Genomic DNA, 14,382 nt, shown 5'->3' with positions numbered 1-14,382 from the left:
TGAGGGCACATTTTTTCGTACCCAGCTTTCTTGCTCAAAACTCCGACCTCTCAGGAACCTAGAAAAATTACTTTAGAAAAATGATATTTGGCACAAAGCGAGAAGTCAACGTGAAGATAAAAACACTAGAAGAACTTTCCACGATTCTGAATAGTTTATGTGCAATTCGCTGTCAAATCTTACTCCCCATGCATTACTATGGGATAGTTTCCATGGCTCAGGAACCTAGCCGCAAGACGTGCAAGACTTGAAACTTTGCGCAAAGGTAGTGTTCACCCCCAATATTAGCAGCGCAAAAGAACTTTACATTACGCTAAATAACTACAGAGTAATCGCTGTTGAAAGGACTCCCATGAGCGGGAAAGCTGCACATGTTATTTGTTTATTTGTCTTTATTGCCACTTCTCTGACGACACGTTGCACCGTAATCAGCGCAACTAGGACGTGTTTTTCCTATGCGAAAAACGAAAAAAGAGGTAAGCTTTATTGCTACGGCTGTCTTCACAGCTGTTGGCGTCGTGAAATTGTTCGCTACAGCAATCGTGTGACTACATTCGATGCAACCTCATTTTCCCCAAACGATATTTGATCTACAATCCGTTACTTAGCTCAGGTACGTGCGGGCCAAGGTATACGTCCTTCAAACTATTTCAGGACTTTCGGTTTTAAAGACTCCCGGAGGGACCAGCCGGTCGGCGGCCGGTAACACGGTAGAACAAATTAGAGACTTTTAGTATAGCGTTTTCAGCATTACGCAAAGTGTTAGCGCCCTCTATTTCCTTGCGTTGTTCACACTGCGCATGCGCAGTACGCAAAGCTGGTTTTGCGTTTAGCGGACGCAAGGCGAACGCGTGCTCTTTCAGCGAAGAAGCGTGCGTACGGTATACGGTCATTGCACGCATTGCGTATCCCTGAGCTTACAACAAACTGCCAAGCTGAACGGAGCACAACATTTGCCCGCTTCTGTAAGTAAGCAGTAATTTTCATCATATAGAACTAGTTCTTTTGCTCCTGTCTGCTTATATAGGTCCCGTGGTTTGCATGTTGCTCTCGCGATGTGGGAAACTAACGTGACGTCGCTGATTGCCCTGACGAAGGTTCTGCAGGTTCGCCTCCGAAGCTCTGTGTGTGTGTGCTGTTAAGGCGTTCGCTTCACGGTGTAAGGCGACGATATATGATCCTGCGGGTGGACTGCGCTTGCATCGTTCGGAATTAGTAATCATTAGCGAGGACTCAATACATTGTATGCGGCTGATAGCCTTCTGGGCTTGCGCCAGAATGACGTGATTTCTTGTTCAACCCCGTAAATCGCGTGTAGCGAGTGCCATCTCTACGACGGGCAGGCGGAAAAAGATCGCATGCTATTCTTCTGCTTCGGCCTCGCAGTGGAACTAGTCACGCTGTTATGTTACGCTTGTCCTAAACGAATTTCAAGATCGTTTTCGAGCCGAATATAATGTATACGTGAAACCAGGTCTTTTTGCTGTAGGTGTTGTGTGGGCTTGCCAAAACAAGTAATCTCGGGAGAGTATATTGAGAATATTCGTATTATGTTATGCACCTTTCACATTCATACTATCGGGAAGGGGTTTGGTTCCACTGGTTGGGTAGTCGTGAAAAATTCCAGGTGCTCGTTCGGCGAGATGTGTGAGTCGCTTCGCATTCGTTTCGACAGATGGCGCAATAAGCGTTAGCGTGACACAACGCAAAACCGACGAAACGCTGTACTAAAACTCTCCTAGTGGTGCCGGCGTAGCATGCCGCAAAAATCTTACATTCAGCGTACGCAAAGGCAGCAACCGGTATACTAAAATTGTCTATTTTCCGTTCCGACCGATTGAAGACATAGCGCGCCCGACCGCACTTCACAGCCCCGCCGCGCCATCCACTGACGCGTAGGTTAGACTTGTAGTTCTCTGAGCTGTTAAGCAACAGGAAATTTCGCAGGCGGGTGAGGCTATGTTGCGCTAGACGTAATGACGCAGATGGATGTGTAGGCGCGTTGCATGGGGTGGTACGTTCAATATACTGACCGACATTGGATGTAATGACGCGGCATTTCACGAAGTTTCTCGATGGATGTAATGACACGTTAAATGCAATGACCCGTTTGATGTAATGACACGTTGGATGTGGTGTCACGCTGGATGTACCGGCCAAAATTGGACGTATTTTCTCGAAAACGCAGCACATCCATCGGACAATCACGATGGATGGGCTGGCACGAATGATGTGATTGCTCAGCATTAGGTCTTTCTGCTTGTTGAATGTAATGCCACGATGAATGTGTTGGCCCCGAACAACGAGGTCCCCAAGAGGATCAACAGTTCCTGCGGGTTTTAGCGCTCTGAGCTGGTGGCCTCCCCGCCGGGGAGATGGAAACGTCGAACCTCTCTCCTTACGGGTCGTGTTTCTCGACACACTCGCGACGGCTCACTGAAAAATCGCGAACTACATCAAGCGCAATAACACTAAGTGAATGCCCCACGTCCATTCCTTTTAACCCACGTACGTCACGACGAAAGCTTCGCGTTACGTCGATTCCCACATATCTGTTTGATCCCAGATCTTTTTTTCGCCATTCACTCTCTCGCGGAGTACGTAATTAAACGTACGTAATTACACCTTACCGATGAAAAAATCCTCGATAAATATTCTGTGTCCAATATGGGAGCGAGGACGGCATTGCTCGGGCACGCGGTAAATCGGTGCATTACGCATGTCCGTGGCTGTTTAGAAACACAGCAACTGACGCAGCATGCTTGCACCGTCCACAGCATCTAGCCTTGCAGCTGCAACTGGCTTGGATGATGTGTTTTGGGTATGCGGACAGCTTAAAAACAACGTGAATAAAAAATAAAATACGCGCGGCAACCAAATTAGAATTATGGTGTTTAACGCACCGAAGCTACTCCTGGGCTATTAGGCGCAAGGCAGCGTAGGGCTCCGGATTAATTTTGACGCCCTAGGAATCTGTAATGTGCGCCGAAATCTTGACGCACTGCCATTTTCCCTTTTCGCCTCCATTAGAAAAGCAGCCACTGCGGCGAAGAATCGAAGCCATGCCCTTCAACAGCCCAAGGCCTCACGGCGGCAAAATTAAGCCAACTCCATTTTCGCTTGCGCCGCGTGTTTCCCGACGTGGGAGAGTGCCGTGGCGGTGTGAGGTATAAACAAAGCCGAGCTAGTTTGTAAGTTTGCAAGAACGTTGCGAAACAGCGCCTTTTTTGTCCTTCTTCCTATGTCCCCGTCTTGTTAGCGGTGTTCAAAATGCTATAGAGGTCTTGCTGCACTCCCCAGACGTGGTTGCCGTGATGTAACCTATGAATTACCCTAAATCAGCAGAATAGCGCTAGCAAGTACCGTTGTGCGCTCCTGTTTGTGCTTTGTGGGACAGTGTCGCGGTTGTTTGTCTGCGACGGAAGGAGAGACCGCGCTGACGCACGATGTGGCGCCACCAGTTCCAAAGCGTAGCGGGCGCGCCATCATACCACATGCTACCGCACGGAGCCCAAGGTACCGTAACTACCCAGAGCTCCCACCCTGCGGAATTTTTTTTTTCCTGAGCGTGAGCGTACGCGCCAAACAGAAAACAAAATGTCTTTGATTGCGCCCTCACATGAGAACACGTTCCTATGCAAGGCAAAAATGGCATCCCTACTGAAACGTTCCGTATATACGGAATTATAGGAATACGGAGTTCATACGGGTTATGCCGCCCCCAAGCACAACGAAAGGAGATGTTAGCATAAAAACAGCGAATGACATTAGTGTGCGCAATAAACACGTTTAGCACAGGTTTCGTGTTTTTATCTTCAATAATAAGCAAAATGACGCTCCGTATGCTTTTCGTATACTCCGTATATGCGGACTTTATACGGACAATGATTTGGCGGTTCTAGTCAATTTACAGACAAAATCGGTGTCAAATTTTTGGATGAGTATGCACTATTCCTTACAGGTGAGTTTCTCAAAAATATTCCGTGTTTTGTTGCAGCTTTCTGTCATTCTAGGAAAGTACTCCGTATTCCCATATTTCCGTATATACGGAACTTTTCAGGAGGGATGCATGGCGCTTCTACGATTACAAATAAGCCACAATAGATATAATTCTCGCATCGCTTGAGCGCAATCAACACAGCTGTTTGTGCTGAAGAGTGCGTATCTTAAAGTGTAACGTGTGGTATGAGTAGTTCGCAGAACTTACTTTTAGATGCGAAGCAGCTTATGATCGCGCTTGTTCCCTCCGCCGTTGTGCGGAGTCCACACCCCCACTGTGCATGCGCGTCCTCCTCTCCCTCCTCTCCTCCCTTTGTCTCATCTCCTCTCGTCACATGCATTCCTCCTTTCGTCTCCAACGCTCCTCTTATCTCCAAAGCTCTTCTCCTCTCCGGGATTGCGGAACGAATGGCAACACCTGCGGCTCCGCGCGCGATAATGCGAAGCAGCTTAGGGTTTGAGGCGCGACGGTAGCCGCTGCATACTCCGCTGGGGGCGCCACTGTAGCTCCGCGGTATAAATGACGCGCGCGCGTGCTCCGCTCCCCTCATTCTCCTCTCCTCTCCGGGATAAAACTAATAGGAACTTCAGTCGACCCCATGGCTGCTTCGCATACTTCTCCGGGTTCCCGTACGGGAAGATGGTGAAATTTCTTTTCGTTTGGGCCTGCAGTTTAGAAATATATAATGCGACAAGGTAGAACGTAGGCAAGAAGGGATGGGGGGGGGGGGGGGGGTGCTTCGGTGTCAGGACACCCCGCGTAATTTTTGAGTGTTGCATTCTCTGCCTCCTTTCAGAGTTTTTATACCACGATATGCAGGTACACACCGCCTCGATAAATTAAAATCTAAAAACGAAACTAAGAAGACCATTCGTTTCTTGAGAAAAATGGTTCCTTTGAGCCCTGTGTGCACTCGTATTTTTAGTAGATATTACAGGGAACAAAACAACTACTCGGGGTTTATAAAAGAAGAAAAATGGCTAAGATATTGTTTAGGTGCAGGCTATCCTTCTATTTTGCTATTTTTACGCGTGGCGTATCACCCCCCTCTCGAAAAATGTTTCTCTTGCGCCGCTGCGACATGGCCACTAATGGGCTATCATTAGCCCTCGGTATTATATATTAACAAACTGCAAGCCTGATATTAATTTTTTATTGCTACCAATCTCCACATTTGGGAGTGTGTGTAGGCAATCGAAAGATGTGCAGATGATAAAAAAATAGCGCTTGAATCCATTACCACTCGACTAAGTTTGTCGTAGCGGCGCCCGCCGCTATCAGTCCGGGATCGGCGAAAGAAAAGAGGCGACGGCAGTCCAGGCGATAGGCAAGCAAGAAAAGCCCCGTCGTTTATTTCGCAGCAGTTTAAGTAGTAACTGTGACGTCAGAGACACGTGTTTCCATACATGGGCCAGGCACGGTGAATCGGCGCGTCATGCAGGAGCGCGCTTTCAGCAGCACGGGAAACACATTCCGGCACAAAGTTGAGAACATATTTGAAATAAAGTTTAATGGTGTGCTGATATTGTTTGTCGAAAAATTGGGAAATTTTTGTTAGTTTAGAGTATAGAAACAAGTTAGCGTACTTTATTGTTCTGCACTGCCGAAAAGACTAGTGAAAGCCTGTGTAGGAGGACCCTAACAAGTTAGCTTGCTTTGGTGTTCTACACTGCCTAGAAGTTAAAGCTCCCTCATCAAAGCAATCTGAAGACTATTTGCTCTGACATCATGGAAAAAAACTGCGATAAAAAGGACAGCACGAACAGAACGAAGGCACACCACACAGCGCATACTAACAGATTGAGTTTATTTTCACGCGCATATATACTAATATCATGTAGACGCGTGGAAACAAGAAAAGTAAAATAAGAAAAAGTAAAAAGAGAAAGAAACATACAAAGACACATTCACCATGACACGCATGCCAATCAAGAAATGCGATTTGTTTGGCCAACAACGATAGTGAAGCAACACTTATGCATACATCACCCGCACGCACTATTTCCCGGGCTTATATTATTTCCCGCCTTAGCGAGTCACGGCTACTGGCGAGCACCTCAGTTTTCTTGAAAAATGGAAAGCAAATACAGTCTCAGCAGTGAATGTCAAAATTCCTGTTGATCGAGTTACTAACGTTAGTCTCATGCGCACGAAGCCTAACGTTTTCAGGTCTTCCAGATTGGCCCGTGTATGTTTTTTGCAGGACGGCGGAATTCTGTAAACTTCTGTTGAAGATCATCATCAGCGGATCTCCCGTACAAGGCACAATGGCAGTGAGGAAGAAGACGCCTTGCCTCGTGAAGCGTGTAACAATCATCATCTAGCTTTTTCTGCTATTCCTTTCTGATTAAAACTACTCAGTGGAAACGTCCTGCGGTCTCTCGTTACTGAAGGTCTCGTCCCTCCGAGCAGGCAGCGAACTTATTATGGTGTTTCGTGCGGCTCCCACTCTCTTCTTTTCGTGCGCAGTTGACCTGGCTACAGAGCTTTGCAAGCTTTCCTGGAGCAGAAAATGCAACATGAGGCCCTGCGCGCCATGCGATGCTTTTGAGGTTGTGGCTGAGCGGGTGAACGTTTGGAATCACAGCAATTTTTTTGTTTGTCTCCTGGATTGACGCGCCTGCTGGGCTCGTCATTTCTCGCACTTACAGCTTAGCCTCTTTCAGCTCCTTTTTCGCTGCTGACCCAACAAGGTGTGTGGGGTAGCCAGACTTCTGTAATCGCTGAGCTTGCTGAGCCTGGCGCGTTACCCAACAAAGGCCACATCAGGTTTTTAGAACGGGACCTACATTTCAACTGCAACCATGTGTGCTGGTCTTACGCTCCTAGAGCGAACAAACCAGTCCTTCCGTTTAGGTCTACCATCTAGAAGCTGGTCGAAAGAGCCATCGCTTCCCTGTGAGTCAGGAATGCCTTGTCTCGATCATGCCCGCACATGATGGCGGCTAGCCCGGCTCAGCAAGCTGAACGATTATCGCAGTCTGGATACCCTACACGCCTTGTTTTGCCAGTCGCGGAAATGGTGCTTAAAGAGGCTTAGCTGGCAGAGCGAGGCATGACGAGCCCAGCAGGTGGGTGAATAGGACCGTTGCGCTGATGCTTGCCTCGCAAGCAGCAGCGCCGTTTTCCATACCCTGGTGGTTCAGGGGGTCATTTCTGTTGTGAAAGATGCCACGCATATCACGGGCTCGGTTCGTAGCCTTCATTTTACGTAAGTGTCGGCGCTCTGTCCCAGACACCAACAGCCTGAATTATCACGAGTCACGCACGGGCGCCCACACAAAGAAGGCATCTAAGGTAACGTCATGATTACAAGGCCGAGAAGAACGAACAGCTTTAGTGGCGCAGGCGAAAATACGTCGGTCGCTGCTATTGTAGCCGACCAGTCAGATTGCTGATAATAAAAATGGCAAGGAAAAACCGAGGCATTCATCACGGCCGTCTTTCTTTACACCGTGTCTCAGTGTCACCTCCATAGATTGTTGGCACGGCATGCTGTAGGCAGTGGGTGATAACTGCTCGAGAAGTCGCCGCTCCTTTATCGATGCCCTGGCGTGCGCTGCAGACAACTTTAGAAGGGAAAGGGCCGCGCTCACAGCGGCCTCTGTGCGGTGCAACGTGCCTATCCAGGTGACAAACAAAAAATCCCCGTGATTCCAAACATCCACCAGCTCAGCCACAACCTGAAACGCATCGCTAGGCGTGCAGGGGCTAAGGTTGCATTTCTTGCCCCCGACAAGGTTGCGAAGCTCTGTAACCTGCGCACGAAAAGAAGACAGTCGGCGCCGCACGAAACATCATAATAAGTTCGTTGCCTGCACGGAGGTAATAGTTTACAGAATTCCGCTGTCCTGCAAAAAAGTATACACCGGCCAAACTGGCATATGTGTAACGATAGGTTTCGTGAGCACAAGAATAACGTTAGTAACTCGACCAACGGGCTTCTTCTCATTCATTGCCGTGATTGTAATTGCTTTCCACTTTTAAAGAAACCTTAGGTGCTCGCCAGGAGCCGTGACTCGCTCACGCGGGAAATTATAGGAGCCCGGGAAATATAGCATGCATAAATGTTGCTTCACTATCGTTGTTGGGCAAAGAAATCGTATTTCTCGATGGGGAACGACCTCTCGGAGGCAGCATGCGTCTCACGGTAAATGTGTCTGTGTTTTTATTACTTTTTCTTACTTTTTATTATCCTAATTATCTTCTTTCCATGTGTCTACATGATAGTAATACGTATATATGCGTGTGGAAATAAATTATGTCGGTTCGCCCGCGCTCTGTCCACGTGTGTCTTGTTTTTGCTCATCCTGTCCGTTTTAGCGCATTTTTTATTCGTGAAAGCCCTCTCTTAACAATTTCTAGGGGATAAAACAAAGAGCCCTTTTAACCTTAGTTCAACCCCACTAAAGCTGAACAAGAATTGCTTCTGCAGGCCTCTGTTGTCGGTCGGGATTTTCCGCGTCTATCCGCAAGCACCAAGAAGCTTCACGGAGCGCAGCTGCAGGGAACGCTGCATGGTTCTGTTGAAAAGCGAGGCTGACTGCGTTTACATTGTAACAAATACAATAGAATCAGCGCAATAAATAAGAGAGAAAACTTGTTTCAAACATTGGGGAAGGGGTACGGGAGAAAAAGCTATGGGAAGCGGGTGGCCATCCTATTCCAGTAGGCTGTGTGCTGTGCTGCGGCTACCATCCTCGCCGTTTGGGGACCTTGGTCGGATCTCAGTCAGGCATGCACGTGCAATCAAAGCTCTCTTGGAGTTCTTTCGGAGCACAGAACTGGTCAGATTTTTGTGATTTAAAAGTTTGGGCTTATAAAATGACATATTTTCATTCGTATAGTTTTGTTTTATTTTGTTTTTGTTGTCTTTTTTCTTGTTTTTTGCTTTCTTTCTCTTTTTATTCTATCGTCTAGCGTAGCAAGCCAGTGTGACGGCTCGGCTCACCTCGCTGGTCTTCTTTAAAGATTTTTTCCCTCTTTCTCTATCTCTCTCTATGCCATCCTCGCCCGAGAGACCAGGGATGCCTCCTGGTCTTCGAGCTGGCAGCTCTGCAATGCGCACTACCACTGCTGGAGCAATGAATGAATGAATGAATGAATAAATAAATAAATAAATAAATAAATAAATAAATAAATAAATAAATAAATAAATAAATAAATAAATAAATAAATAAATAAATAAATAAATAAATAAATAAATAAACAACAAATAAATAAATAAATAAATAAATAAATGGTTATGACCAAATAATATAATTCCTGGACCATGCATTACCTTGTGTGCGCCAATCGATTTCTTCGTTCATTTGCTTCTACAGGTTATACGAACAGCTCCTTTGGCCATCTACTTCGGTACGACAGTATGGTTCCCTGAATGTAAAAGAGACCATAAAAGCAAAATGCAGCGTTGGTTTTGATTGTACATAAAAGCGGAATTAGTAAAAACAGAGTGATTAGTGTGGGAATCCAGCGTTAGATTTCAAATGGTCCAATCAAGCGGGACAAGACGCGATACAGCAAGCACAGACTTCTGCTTAATGGCGGTTACTTACACGACGGCCGCCAATCGTACATGCACGTCTCTGTGACGTCAAAAATAACGGACCAGAAAGTGGCCTGGGAGTCGCTCATGATTCGTCTACTTTCCTCATTATATAGATTATTTCTTGCAACTTTGGTCAAACTTTATTTCATTGTATTTCGACCGAGCAGTCTTTTGAATAAACCACATTTGTATTTTGTCTTTATGGCAAATTCTGCCAACCTCGGCTTGTGTTAATGAGATCAAGCATGTGCAGAGCTTTGGATTAAATAAAGGCGACCACGAAAACATCAACGCGCTGTCTTCAATTTCCCTCATTATACAATTAAAGCTGACCGACATCACTCGGTCTACAAAGCTATGTCCTATTGGGTACTGCTGGTCAACGTACGATTGTATAAATGGTAATACCATCATGACCCAAAATATGTCAATCTATTTTTCATCACTCAAAGCTACCGGCAAGAAAGGGCGAAACAAATGTTTTGCTCTCGCACTTCCTGTACACTCGATCGTCATCGTGTGGGGAGACAGCGACGATGGCGACCGAGCGTACAGGAAGTGTTTCTCGGCCATTCCGTTTCTCGCGCACTCGGAACACTATAGGTGTTCCGAGTGGGCGAGAAACGGAATGACAAACTCGCGCTTTCACTTTCAACCGCTCTACTACATCCAACGACTAGGTACATCCACCGAAGAGCTACATCCAAACGCATGTCAACATACCCAACAAGCCAACACATCCAGCGTTGTAGGCAATGGGACATTGGATGTACTTGCTCGTTGGATGTGTTGGCACGTGATCCCTCATCGCAAGTCGCCTGCCCTGCCGGCCCCTCGTGCGATGCCCGCGGGAGAACTCGCGTCACTTGGCTAGGCACCCGGTGAGCCTCTTTCCGCGCCTCCTAAAAGCGCTATGAGCGGAGGTCAGCTGGTGTTACAAAGTCACTGGAACTGATTGGAACTACGAAAGTTCCGTCGTCAGCGGGCGGCGCACCGGCAAAATTGGGGAGTTGTTGCCAGATTAGGCCCAGCGCTGCGGCCGCGCCTGCTATGCGTAGAAATAGCCGCTCGCGCGTGTCAGACAGGTGGCGGATTAGCCCTTTTTGGGATGTTATTTGAGAATTCCGCGTAATTTATGAGCCAAATAAGAAACAGACTACAAACAGTATTTTTTTTTGCATGGTAACGGTACTGACGCCAAGGGAAAATAACACGTTTTCCCGTGCGACGTAAAGTCATCGGGACTTGGTGCGCCATGGAGTTCAGCGCTATCGGCTTCTGTAGCACTTAAAATTGCACGCAGTGTTTCTGTGAACATTATCTTTATCACAAGCTGCTTGCTGTTACCGAATGGTGCCAAGCTCCACCACTTTTATCGGGACAGTTTTCAAGCATGCAGTGGTGAGTACACTATACGCTGCAAATCAAGGAACATCTGCGCTACGACTATACGCCATGGCTTACACGGAATTTCTTTCAGCGATTCCTGGCGGAAAGGGTGCTCACAAAACTGTGAATACGTAAGGAGAGCAACTGTAACAGTTTAAATTAAGAATCAATTTTAATGTTAAAAACTTTAAAAAAGAGTTACATCCTTCAAAGGCAGCCTCAATTAGCCTCGATCAAAACTATATAACATCCCATAAAATAATTAGGGGGGAGGAGGAGAGGGCACCTGTCTTTCCCATCCGCGTGCGGAGCGTATGCACGGTTTGTTTACCGTGCATCGCAATATGTTCCAGCTTATTCATATTCGATTTAAATTGTAAACAAAATTTCTATCACCACTATACCCGGTTACAACTTAAAAACGGCAACAATGATGATGATGATGATGATTGCTATTGGTTTCCCCTTTGAAGCGGGGTGATGACATGTCATCTTACCAAAAAGAACTAATATAATCATGTTTTACACTCTTGGTTTATTACTAGCACTGCTTAGGGCAGGAAGTAAAGCTTATTAGGCCCGAAATACTTTCTTTTCCCTGTTACAGGTGGTAACTGTCCTAGGCAATATTCCCCTCTCTGCTTTTCGTCCACCAGCATTCTAATCTTCTTTTCGTCCCCTCGACAGCCTTGAAGTTAACTTCCTCTCTGATACCCTTAAATCCTAGGGCTTCTGGAAGCCCAATATTCCCTTCATGTAGATTTGGATGGATACCCTCACATTCTAACACTATGTGCCGCATAGTTTCTGTTTCTTTTCCGCAGACCACACATACCCCATCATTTTGTGAATACTTCCCCACAAAACTCTTAGTTCTCAGGCAACCTGCTCTAGCCTCAAAAAGCAAAGCACTGCCCTGGCAATTATCGTAGAAAATTTCCTTTCTGATGTTCATGTTCTCAACCCTGTACATCTCTAACGACGTTTTAGCTTCCATTTTTCCCCTCCATTTATTCGTTTCAATCTGCCTTGCCTCTTTTTTGATTACCTTGGCTATTTTGGATTCTCCACTGTTCTTTCCGTATTTCATCGTTAGCCTTCTAGTCTTTCTTAACCACTGCGTGTCCACGCTCTTCAAGTATAGGTAACTAGAAACCTTAGCTGCCCACCTTCATGATCCATTGCCCTCAACCTCATCTCAAAGCATATTTTACTCTGAGCTTCTCTAACTTCAAACGACGCCCAGCCCGTATCTCCCTGAACTGCTTCGTTAGTTGTTTTTCCATGCGCGCCTAAGGCCAAACGTCCTACCGTTCTCCGGTTTACTTCAAGGCCTGATAGAACGTCTGATTTTAAGCAGAGTACAGCATTCGCAAACGTGAGACCCGAAACCATCACTCCTTTCCACATTCCTCTTACTACTTCATATTTGTTATACCCCCACAGAGCTCTATGCTTCATTATAGCTGCCAACGGAAGTTTCCACTGTGCCTCATCACCGCGGCCGGATGTTACTCCGCGCGGCGCAAGTAGTGCGTTACTGGGAATATTTTCAACGCCGCAAAAGCAGTTTTAGTTTTTTTATTTATAATGCTTAGAAACCACTGCAGCGACGACAAACAAACTACGTGAGGAAAGGCAGACGATACCACGCATTCATAGCAGTCTCCTTTCAAAACACGCGCGCCCGTTGACATCCGGGTCCGTCGCTTAGGCGGAGTGATACTGTACATGAGCTATTGCCGTTCATAACTTGTTCCCGAGTATAGCTGCAAGATGCATTGAGTCTTCTGAGTTTACCGGTGCGCGTTTTGTGAAATGTTTACGAGAGGGAATTTCCCATAGTCACTGGGAATATTTAAGGCCATATGCTCTTCGGCCCTCGAATGCGCAGCCTTTTTCATCATGCTGCCCCTAACGTTTAGCGTAGTGAGATTTAAAAATTCCCATTCAAGAAGTGTACTCACCGCAACATCACGCGTTCTCGTTATTGTTTGGCGAGTACTGGGAGGTACCGATTACAAAAAAAAGAAGGCAAAGGGTCCTAATGAAGCATATAAAAAAGGTAAAATGGGTGCGAACTTGTTTACTGCGCCCCGAATAAAATTGGCGTAAGCTGCGCAATCCAGTCCGTACAACACGTAACGTTTGCGCCTTTGAAGGCTTCAACCATCTCGTTTCCTCAATAACACCCATCTCGGTCCGACGCGATGTAAATACAAAAAGAAACAAAGAAGCAATTGTAAAGCCCTCTGTAAAGCCTTCGCACAGTCTGGTATCTCCCGTGGGGACAAATCTGTCCCGTTGAATCCTGTCTATCCATATCGCTCGTCACTTCGCATCTGCCTCGCCTCTTGGAATCGAAAAAAGTGCGTTTCCAGACTGCCTTCTGTTGCTTCAGAAAAAAGCACAGCACCCTATCTCTTACATGTAATGGAATTTTAAAAAACACGCGTGAAAGCGATGATGAAATTCGATTGCCGCCAGAGAAGCGTAGGGCAAGCGACAAGCCCACCGAGACGACGAGAAACATTTCATACCCTCCTCCCATTAGCATTTGTAGTGGTTTAAACCAGCTTCTCTGGACATTCACTTTCGCAGGGCGGGATGGCCACTTTTTTTTTTTTATAAACGTTGCAACGTTACGGCGGTAAATTTAATCTCAAGTGGCACGAATAACGTTGCATTCCTAACATCAGCACCACTGTTCATCACGTGATAACAGGGTTATCGCAGTTCGAAGAATTTGTGAAATTCTATAAAACCTTTGTGAAATTATATAAAACATTTATATAAAACCTTATATAAAACAAATACCACCTCTCATGGTCGGTACACATTTCGTACGAATGATTAACAATTAAGGTACCAAGATAACTGTTAAGCGTGGTCGCAAAAAAACGCGTTTTGCATTTCGTGATGCAGGTTGACCATGCTTTAAAAATAGAGCCAGGAGAAAATAATGCAGAAGTGGGGTGATATATACACTCCATGTGCGGTCTAGTTTTCAGTTTACGTTACGAAAAACAAAAGGGGTTGGGGGTGAAATTAGAAGTATTTCCCAAGAGGACAGAAAGGATTTCTGCTCTTCAAATGAGAACGAAATGGAACGGAAAGGAGATAACGTTAGCTTAACTGCGCAGTAAATTAAAAAGCCTTTCGCAAGTATAAAATGGAAATAGAAAGAATCCATTGAGGTTATCTGCCTACAAACACACCTGCAACTCTGAAAAACCTAAACAGGCTTTGGGAACTTTAACCGCAGCCCACTTTTTAACAAAGATATTTCAAAGTGGAAAACCATTCTACAAGTATAGTACACTGTCCAATCCAGTTTACCGGTGAGAACAAAGCAATGCATGGACGCGATAATGGTTGCTTCGATAATGGTATGCCGAGAAATTTGTACTCCAGCGAAGCAATCTACCGGGCATCAAGCGAC

Source organism: Haemaphysalis longicornis, unplaced genomic scaffold (assembly GCF_048455015.1).
Source record: "Haemaphysalis longicornis isolate Haplotype H1 unplaced genomic scaffold, Haemaphysalis longicornis Haplotype H1 scaffold_1, whole genome shotgun sequence".
Lineage (NCBI taxonomy): Eukaryota > Metazoa > Arthropoda > Arachnida > Ixodida > Ixodidae > Haemaphysalis > Haemaphysalis longicornis.
This window is presented reverse-complemented; position numbering follows the sequence as displayed.